General features: G+C 34.3%; 1 long non-coding RNA gene across 2 annotated transcripts; it reads right to left on the reverse strand.

Annotated features, from left to right (window-relative positions):
* Positions 1–2,304: 2,304 nt before the first annotated feature.
* On the reverse strand, positions 2,305–10,093 carry LOC132641151 (uncharacterized). 2 transcript variants are annotated; one of them, XR_009582730.1, is made up of 4 exons: positions 9,899–10,093; positions 9,397–9,475; positions 6,714–6,824; positions 2,305–6,089 (listed from the first exon to the last, which is right to left on the reverse strand). It is a non-coding gene; the product is annotated as an uncharacterized LOC132641151 (long non-coding RNA). The 2 variants fall into 2 exon arrangements; XR_009582729.1 differs by lacking the exon at positions 2,305–6,089 and having other exon boundaries at positions 6,538–6,824.
* Positions 10,094–10,882: the final 789 nt, after the last annotated feature.

Consider the following 10,882-nt stretch of genomic DNA (forward strand, 5'->3'; position numbering starts at 1 on the left):
CTTCATACGAATTCTCTTGAATGTAGAATTGTAAGCTTGGAAGGAGAACGTCAGTCGTTGAGGAGACGTGAAGGTATGTAAGGCTAGTCCCTTCTTTTCTAAGGCATGATTCCTATAACATGATTCCCTCTATCTTCCACGACTTTCTTACATTCCGGAAATTACGAGTCCATGCTTACTAAGAGCTTCTCATGAGATAAAGCTAAGATATGTGTTATGAATATGATGATGATAATGATGAATCTATGTCCAGAGATTTTAAAGCTCATGTCATAATGCTATTATGATGTTATTCATTGTTGGTAGTCTCTCCTTATAATACTGGTTCCTTCAAGGTGAGACATGATGATTATGATTATTCCATAATATATTCGGAGGTTACCGACCTTACGTCACTCCGAGAGAGTTACAACTTTTACTTGAGCTCCTATGCATGCTCCACTACTCCGGAGTTGCCGTTCATTGGTATATTCTTTTGTGTACACATTTGGGGCATGGCGGGGTCCTGTCCCATCCTTATGATCTCAGTATTCTAGTAGAGGCTCGTAGATACATATGTGTGGGTAGTAGGTGTTATGTGATCTTATCAGTGTATATTTTGTACATCATTTTGTAGCCTTATGGGCCTATGCTTATATATGTTTTGGGAGAAGTCTGGAGACTGTTTCATGATAAGTTGTGTTGAGAATGATATATGCCCAGGTTGAGTATGATAGTCAGCATGATAAGTGGTGCTCGGTAGTCAGCACCGGGTACTCGTCATGGCCCCTAGTTGGGTCGTGACACCCGCCCCCAGGAACAATAATTTATTTCACATAAGGCACAACGATGTTTCCCAATAGCAAGTAGTGGGATGCAGTTCCTTCGGGCTTTTACATCGTCTGAACATAGTAAGGTGTCTATCTTGTCCGATTCAGGTAGGTCTGAGATACCCAAACTGGTCTATGGTCAGTATGCGCTATATCAGTAAGGATTTGGCTCCGCTCTACGCTAATTATTCTAGAGTGATTTTTCAAGCAAATGACACAGGTTACCCAAGCGGACAAGCTGGGGGTGGGTTCCCTGAGGCTGTGGGACGACCGCGTGCCCACTCAACCTTCAGAGACCGCCAAAGAAAAATAGCAAAAGGGTTTTTTAGTGAAGGTATGACCGCAGCTCATCCTGTGTCATTACCCTTGGAAAAAAGCAAAAAATAAATGCCAAGAGCGGCGGAGTATGCATGCATGAATGATAGTTATTTTGCGGGAATTTAAACACTGAAGCAGTTTATATCACTTAAACAATTTGTAGCACACAAAACAAACAAATTATTAGAACCCTTATATTTAGAACCTTAAATTTCCCCCAGCGGAGTCGCCATCTGTAGCGGTTCTATTTTTTCCGATTCGTATTTGCACTTGACTCATTTAAAAAAGAAAGTGTCCCGGAAAAGTACAGTTGTCAATCGTATCGAAAAAAAGGAAAAAATATACTTCTACGTGGATGGTGCTCTAAATGGATATTGTTTTTAGAGTCTCTACCTAACTTTAAGGTAAGTTAAGAAAAACAGTTCGAAAGGGTTCATTTAAAACGACTAAGTTTTAAAAGAAACCAATCTATACTAAAGTTTGGGTAAGGACTCTGGTGATCTCCCGTGGAAGGTGGTAGGCACCCCGATATTAAGGATCCGTAAAATATGATTGACCTACAGGTTCTATAGTATGCCTTGTAGATATAAGTTGTTTTTAATAAAAACTGCTTTTGTTTATGTTTCTGTAAATCAAAGTGTCATTTATACAAAAATACTCACTTTTGAGGAAATGAAAATGGTAAATGTTTGCTCAAAATTGAAAATTTTGAATTTCAAACTAGTACACCAAGGTTAAAACCCGAATGCGTTAACCTAAGTAAAATACTACGTAAGCCCACCCGAGTTTTTAGTTTTAAGTTTTATAAAAATCTTTTTGGCATACTATTAGTGTCCATATGTTTACCATTTTGCACCTTTCTAGATTTTTTAAGTCTTTTTAGTCCAATATCAGTCCAAGGTCATTTTAAGTCCATTTGTCCAAATTATCCATAGATACGGTCCCAGTTTGTCTCAATGTCCATAAATTGCCAAGTCCTTTTTACTCAAAATCATAGTTTATGTTTGAAAAAATATCCATTTTTGTCCATAAGTCCGTTTTGTCCCAAAATCAATTTTTACACGTCACTTTTTCATCAAAATCAGTTTATCACTTAGAAATAATAATTTTTAGTAACTCTAAATTTGTGACAATTATTAAAGGGTTCCAATAAGCATATACTTACAAATAAGCAATATAAAGTAAGGAGTTGGGCCAACCAAGCCCAACATAAAATAATGCAATTTAACTTATTCCGCTCCAACTTTGATCCTATGCTTAGCTCGTCTATGGTTGAGGTCGACTCGATCCAAATGGAGTTGGTGGACCTCGTTGGACCCGCCAACGGATAGGGATTTTTACAAAAATAAGAGGTATACAACATATTAGTACTTAATCTAGGGACATAAATTTAATTACATAGCCAAAAATTAATTACAAGACAATTGGGCCAGGCCCATAATTTCTAAATATCAAGGGGAGGGGTCATTTTATGCAAAAGGGACAAAATTTAAAGAATCTCAACTGAATCGATCGCCCAGGCCCAACTGGCCCAAACAGTCACATAAGCCTGAATTTTTCTAAGTGTAGAAGACCCAATATACCAGATATACTAGGTGATATACCCATATATGGAGAGCAAAACCCCTTAGTGGGGCATACCCTCCACATACACTTATTGTATAGTATGTATTCTCGTGTTTCTCTTTCAAGCAACTCCTCAAAACTACCCAGAAGTTGCATCAAATTTCCAAAAAATACTCAGAACTTAACAATGATTCAAACATAGGCAAGTCTTTCCTCTCACATAGCAAGTTTTAGGCAAGTAGTTTAAGTAACATTCTAGTGAAAACAGATAGCCAAAGATCTAGAGTCTAAGCAAAGCAAAATCAGCACCCAAATATAGCATACCAAGCAAGTTTTGAAGCCAAATAAACTCTTAAGGTTCATGATCTATACAGTCCAGAATGAGAGAATTTCTCACTTAACAAAGGTTTTTAAATTTCCAGCTTTTAATATAGAGACATAGGTTAGAAAAATGTAATTCACAAGCAAGGTCTTCAATTCAAACTCCTTAGTTTAGGAAAATTCAAAGACAAAACAGGCACAAAAGCTTTTTATTTTCAAAACTGCAAATTCCCAAGCTGTTTTCAAACTTCAAACATGTACAGTCTCCTAAGGGTCACAAGTGAATCAATGTTGCAATTTCAAATAGTTTTGGACAAGTACCATGTAGGAAAATTAACAATAAACTTCAATCATGGTGAATGCTCTATCAGTACTCAAGAAAGAAACAGGGATATATTGTGTTCTTGCAAGTTTTCTTAGTAGCATGATCTTATCTAGTTAAAATGTAGTCCAATAATACATGATCTCTCAAAGAGATTCAAAGCTAGTTGATCACACTAGGTGGAATGCAACAATGTCAAGCCAATCAACAAAACAAATAAGCAGTTTCCATTTTTTCAAATTTTGCAGTTTACCTTTCCAGTTCAAATACTAAGTTTCAACCTTTTTCTATCAATTTCAGTCATCTTTGCTTAATAATGTAGGTTCCAAGACTTAAATAAGGCACAAGCAATTAAGTAAGAGTCAGAAACTAGCACATACACAGTTAAGCACATATACACACACAAAATTCCAAACTTTCTTTTTTTTTAAACCAAACAAGTTTCCAAAATCCCAATATAATATACCTTCCACATCAAAAGCAACTTAAGTTGTGGAATTCCAAATGAATGAAAAGTTATATCTCTAAACAGTGTCCTAAAATATCTATGAAGTGTCAAGTTGATCAAGATCCAGTTTTCAGACTAAGTATGCATATGAAGGCCTCTACCTAAGCGTAGGGTCAAGTTTTTAAGAAAAAAGCAAGTTCTGGTTTTTATCAGTTTTCACAAAAGATTCACAAATCCTATTTTTAGTAGTTCAACAACCTATTTTCTCAGCTTAGCACATAAACAAGATAAATTAGATCCAGTATTTCATTTTCAAGCTCCTATTCTATGTTGCAAAGCAACAAACACAAGGATCATATAAGGCAATCAGGACACAGAAAGGTTCTTCATTCATTTTTGAAGATCCAGATTCAAGAATCCAACAAGTTGCAAGTTATAGGATAGCAAATGGTCACAGTTCACATTCTATGTGAAGACAGATTCACTTTTATTGATTTTAACCTTTAATGATCTTATTTTAGCAAAGTAGTACATTCAACTCAACATAACGTTAAGCCATAAGCACAGATAATGCCAAACAAGACATGGTTCAATATTGTCAATCCCACAGTCTATCACAATTTACAAAACAGCAAAGTTCAAGTAGTTTTGTCACTGAAAAATGAGGTTCCCACTCAGTTTTTGGAATTCTAGATTCGATGGACACAAACAAGTAGCAAGTTACAACAACATATTACTACAATTAACATTTTAAGGTCCAAATAGGTTCATTTTACCTCTTAACCTTTAGGGGTCATGTTTCAATAGTTTTAGAATAGTAAAATAGGAACAAAATATGATCAACAATACAAACAACTTCAAGTAGCCACTTTTTCACAAAAATGCATTCAAAGTAAACAAGTGATTCTCTAATTCATTTTTAGGAAGGAAGTTATCAATTCAAAACAGTTTTCATACCTCAAACAAGTATATTACGATAGAATGAATCCAAATAGCAACTAATGATTACATTCAACCCGCTTAAACAGAACTAAGCCTAATACTATACAACCTACTTCTAGACTTCAAAATAGTCTCATTTAAACTAAAACTGATAACTGCATAACACTGATTTAATGAAACAAACCAAATGTCCAGATTTCAAACCACAATATAGAACTTAAGACTATACCCCCCCCCACCCCCTCACCCCCAACCTTTTAACTTTTTTTTTCCTCATTTTATGAACCTAACAAGTTATAAACTTACTTAATACTATCATATTCTAGATTTTTAACTTATTTTTCTATAACTTTAGACATTCAAACTAAAACATAATCTTATTATAACAAAGTAAGAAACAACAGTTCATAACATTTGCATAATGAATAAGCAATAAAACAGTAAGTATTCAAAATTGAAAGTAAAGTAGTTTGAAAAAGGGATTACCTTTTGTAGAGGCAACCTAAGGACCAAAAAGGGGTTGAAATCAACTTCAAGTAATCAAAAACCCTCTTTTGTCTTCCAAAACCTCTTTCTTATATTTGCTTCTTCTTATATATCTATTTGTATATTGAGTGAATATTAGTATATATCTATAGTATTTTTGTAGACTGTTTTTGTATATGTATGTCGATAGTGTATATTTTTTGTATCACTCTTATATTTTCAGTTTTTCCTCTCAAGTTTTCAAAAAAAAAAAAGGTCAAGGTCCAAGGTATTTATTTCAACTTCTCAACTTACTATTTATAGACTTAACAAAATTAGGGAATCCTAGGATAGAAATGGACGCCTCATCTTAAAATTTCCCCCCCAAAACCTTAAATTTTGTACTTTATATCAGATAATTCGAAATTCTCACCCATAGGACAACAAAATCACAACCAATTGTACCCTAAAATCTATCAAAACATCAAATAAAAATCTAAAAATTTAGGATAGTATGAATACAGCCTATATTGTACCATTCCAATGGTACAATCGTACTAAATAGTACAATGGGGATAAAATTCCCAATTTGTGTACCCTAATTTAGGAAATTTCTAGGAACTTCCCCCTAGGTTTTTGTTTTAAGTTGTTCAGGTGCAAAAGATGGCTAAGGGCTCGAGGCCCCACCCATGGCAACCTTAACACAACAAAAACCCGAGTAACAACCTAGGTAAGGATCAATTTAGATAGTAAAAAATGAAATTCGAAGGGAACTGAACCTGGAAACCATGATTACACATGGTTAATAACAAAACCCCTCAAAGAATTAGCAAAAATGATCCCAAAATCGCCATGAATTAGCACGGTAGTGAAACCTTAAGAAGGTCGTGAAAATCGCCTGAGAAGGTGATGAGGGTGACGGGTTAAGAGAATTGAAAGTGGGGGGGGGGGGGGGGGGGGGGTGAGAAGTTTGTTTTTACAAACTTCTCACCCTTATTTTTGTAATTCTTTCCCCCCTAAGTTTTAAAACTTATCAAACAAGCCACCAACCCTATTTTAACCAATTATAAACTACATATTATAAACACTTATAACATTAGGTAAAAAAATTATTTAGGCAAATTAAAATATAAAACTCGCAAAGTTAAAAAATTAGCTTTAAAACAAGCCCGATATTGATATAGTTCCGGGTAATATTTAAATGTGAAAAATGTAGTCAAAATGCGTTGTAATTAATAAGTTGTTTAAATTAACAATTTTCCCGGACTAGACGGGGCGGGATGGAAGTAAATAACTCATATTTCTTATATTTGCCAGTTTTTTCAGGAAATAATAATTAAATGTCATTTTTGCAATTTTCTCGGGATTTTTGAAATTTTAGAATTAAAAGGAAGTATCCTTACTCCGTCTTTGACTCGAGAAATTTGAAAATTAAAATACACATCATATGAGGTGAAAATTAAGTGTCAACAACGACATTAAAACAGATAAAAGAGAAAGATAGATTTGGGGGGTACCATACCCCAAATTGGCCATTTTCACCCATGGCTAGGCCTTCAATATATTTATAATACTTTCTTCCTTTTTCCTTGCATTGGATTCGATCGCATCATCAATGAAACGCCTGTTGATTCTTTGGCCCAACAGATGGGTTTTGTGTCGGCCCAAATGGCCATGGAGTGGAGGAGGGAGAGAGAACAAAGGAAACCCGGTTAGAAAATATACACGCTAATCTTATCATTAATGTATACACACAACGTATAGAAGAAAAGGAAAGAAGCATATTATATATACAAACACATATTACAATTATTGGGCCTAAAGGTCCAAAATAAATGTAAATAACAATCTGCCTGAGGCCCATTTGTTTTCTGTTTTTTAGACTAAGGTTGGGACTTGTTTTGGCACCACTGGAATGGGCCAGGCCCAAACACCTTCCAAATTCTGGATTTTGACAAGTATTCAAGCCTAAGAGTATTCTACTCCCTTATACTTACTTAATTATGCCAAAATATCCTCATATACATATGGTATACCGCTGATATACGCAGGTGATGTGTGTATCAAGCACATATCTCAAGTATATTCCTCTTATATTCACTTTGCCATCCCTACTTCTTTCACCAGTATCTATGTATATCACTACATATATGTGTATACTCAATATAGACTTTACACTTGTTTTAGTTATCAATATCCTAATCATCTTGCAATCTTTAGACAACAATATCATTCCTAAACTAAGGCATACTTAAACTCAAACTACTCAAGTCAAACACATAGGTAAGCTATTATCAAATGGCAAACATAGGGAGTCAACCTATGCTCCTCAACTACTCATAATTCTGGACAATGTCAAATGAAAGGTGAATATTCACTCAATGAGTCAAACCCAAAAAAAGGAGAAAACAAAAGCCATGGCAAAGAGCTCATCATATCAATAGATCACAGAGAGTATGGAGCTTACAATTAAACAAGCAGATATACCACGAACAAGATAGGATTTTAACAAGTTCAAGAGACTGTAGACAGTACATGGTTGACCCTTTTAGGCTTCAGTTAAACTCAATAGCATAGGAGAAAGTATACAGAAAAGATACACATGATATATATACACTATGACCTAGGTGAGATGAAAGAAAGAAAAGAAGCAACTGTAACATCCAGTTTCAACCAGATTTTTAAAGAGGGGGGATAACACAAGGTATTCAAATAGATCAAATGCCTTAGACTCAACATTTTATTTAAAAGTAAAAAATTTCAGATTTCAACCTATCCAATTATTTTCCTTATTCTGGGAATCAGTGATCCTAGGTGGGCAGTTCCTCTCCTTTAACTGTGCTAGCCATATTTTTCCACTTAGCAAATTCATTTTATTACAACCTTTGATCCAATAACAAAAATAGCAATCCAAAGGCATGAACATGACCAAACACACATCCCATAGACCCAAAGGCATGCCATGGCACCTTTTATTTAGAGGAAAGATACTATGAACCAAGTTATACTTGACTCTTCTCAATCCCTATCCTAAGTTGCCTTTAAAAGACTTACTAGGCCAAGTGACTTATGGTTTGGCATGTACACACAAGTGGCTTGATCTTCTTATCATCCAACTAAGTTAAATTCCTAGTTAGTGACAACAAACTGGCCTTACAGTTAGCTTAGTCTAGAAATTTATTCATGAAATGGTTTTTAATCCTTTGGCCGTAACAGAGTTCCCATAGGCTATCATGTTCTATTTGAATTTGATTTTAACAGGAAGAAAACAAGCCAAGACAGTTGTGGCAAGATAGGGGATCTGACAGATAAGATAAAAAACAACATACTCCCAGTAAAATACCATTACAGACTTGCCAGCAAGTTATCAAACAGGTTAAATAACAACAACATACTCCCAGTAAAATACCATTATAGACTTGCCAACAAGTTATCAAACAGGTTCAATATACACTTAGTTCAATGATCCAAGGTGATCATGGACAGTCTTTTAAAAACAAAGTTACATCAATCAAGTTTGTAGTACAAACAGATCCTAAAAGAGCTTCTTTAAATCATGTATTCAAGGCAAAAATAATTGGCAAGATAATTGCATATCCAGAATCCCAGGCAGCTAAGCTAACCCTCATTTTAACTAACAAACATCTTGTCCTGAAAATACCTAGACATTTATAATGTTTATTGATCTTGGTTTAAACTATGTCATGATTTCACACATCAATTATCCCATCACTTCAATTTTTTTAAGCAAAACAGGATTTTAAACATCAGCTTCAGCCTTTTTTTTGTTTGTTTGTTTAACTTAGTCCAGAAACCTCTTGATCATCTTACTTTTATCTTACCCTATGTGATCATGGTTTTAATAAGTAAAACAAAAGAACAGGTTAACACATACTGACCATAAATAATAAACTTGAATAAATCCTTCAAGAACAACAGACAACCAAGCAAACCTTAAGCTACATCATTAAGTACCGATAAACCTTGCTACATTGATCATTTGAACAAAATATAATATGGAAATAAGTAAAACACAACTGTGTTAGCATCTTAAAATATACACAGAACACTTCATTGCATCAAACTAACAACATAACTAACCCACATCATTAACACAATATCAGACTAAACAGCACATGATTAAACTATTTTTTAAACTAAGCAAGAAATTAAAGTAAAAGCAATGACAAGATAAAAAAAAATACCTTTTTGGGGTGCAATCGGAGCAAGAATGGACTTGGAGCCTTCTTTGTGCTTCCAAAATCAAGCTCAGCCACACACACACTACAAAAAGAAATTAAAATTTTGAAACTAGAGAACTCAACTCTTAAAAACTAAGTTTTAAAATTTTGAATAGGAAAGCCTTAATCTCAAGTATTATTACTTAAAATTTGGGGCTTTTCGCATTTGTTCCCTTTTTTTCAACTTGGAGGTTTGGGGTTCTATTTATAGAACCCCAAAATTGTAAAGAAACTTAAGAGTGCCGATGTGGGACAAACAGATTACATCATACATTAACCTTTGTAAACCAAACCTATGGTACAGATCAACCTAGATCAACAATGAATGGCTCGATTTGAGCCTTGTTTTCTTCCATCCAAAGATGAGATTCGAGTAAATATAAACACAATACAACAATAGAAATTCAGAGAATCGCATGTTTGACTCAAAATTTAAAAGAAAATGTAAAAAGAGAAGGGTTATTACCATGTTTGGTATGAGAGAAGCGAATTTGAAGTGGAAACATTAATTGTTTCACTCAAATGGTTATGCAAAAGCTATGCAACCTCTGTGTCCTTTGTCAAAATGTCATTTTTGGCAAGAGAGGGTGTAGCGGCGGCTTTAGGGTTTGCGAGGAAAGGGAAAGAGAGAGAAAGGGGGTGCGGATAGGGGTCGTTTGGTATGAAATGAAATGTTTTTTTTGGGGGGGGGGGGGGGGTTATTACCCCTTAAGCTGAACGGACTTGGGCTGGGTCTTGGTCTATTTTTGGACTGGACTCGGTGCAAGTTACAAAGAAATGAGGATGGCCCTTTCACATATATATATATATATATATACGCGTATAAAGGGTAAGGTGGGTAAATTGAATAACCTGGTAAAGTTTAAAATGGTTGATTATCAACCATACTATTCCAATTATAACCTAATTAAGACATAATCCTGATTAATTGATTTAAAATCGGCTAATTATGTAAATGGGCTCAACTTTGCAAATACAGCCTTAATTGATTTTAGTCTAATTGATAGTTTCAACTGTGGCCCTGTTTGGTTAAGCTAGCTAATTAAAGTTAAATTACACTAATGACCTCAATTAATTTGAGCCAAATGAATTTGGCCATTTCAATTAAGGCCATAAAAGGGCTAATTTTGCAAAATTGACGCCAATTGCTTTAACCATGAATTGATTAACTCAATTGTGGCCATAACTAAAACAATTAAAAATAAATTTGCAATAATGTCCCTCCTATTGACTACTCAATCTAATTAAATATTAAATCAGTTCATTAATTTAAATCAATTATGCAAGCACACATAATTAAAGATTGAGGGGTACGTCAATTATTTTAATTACTCAAATTCCTTAAACTTAAAGAGAATAAATCATTTGTTAATTGGTCTTTTTGACAAATTAGCAATTAAGTGAATAATTATTCAAAAAATTGTTTTGCCTTTGATTAATCCCAACAAAT

Source organism: Lycium barbarum, chromosome 5 (genome assembly GCF_019175385.1).
Source record: "Lycium barbarum isolate Lr01 chromosome 5, ASM1917538v2, whole genome shotgun sequence".
Classification (NCBI taxonomy): Eukaryota; Viridiplantae; Streptophyta; class Magnoliopsida; order Solanales; family Solanaceae; genus Lycium; species Lycium barbarum.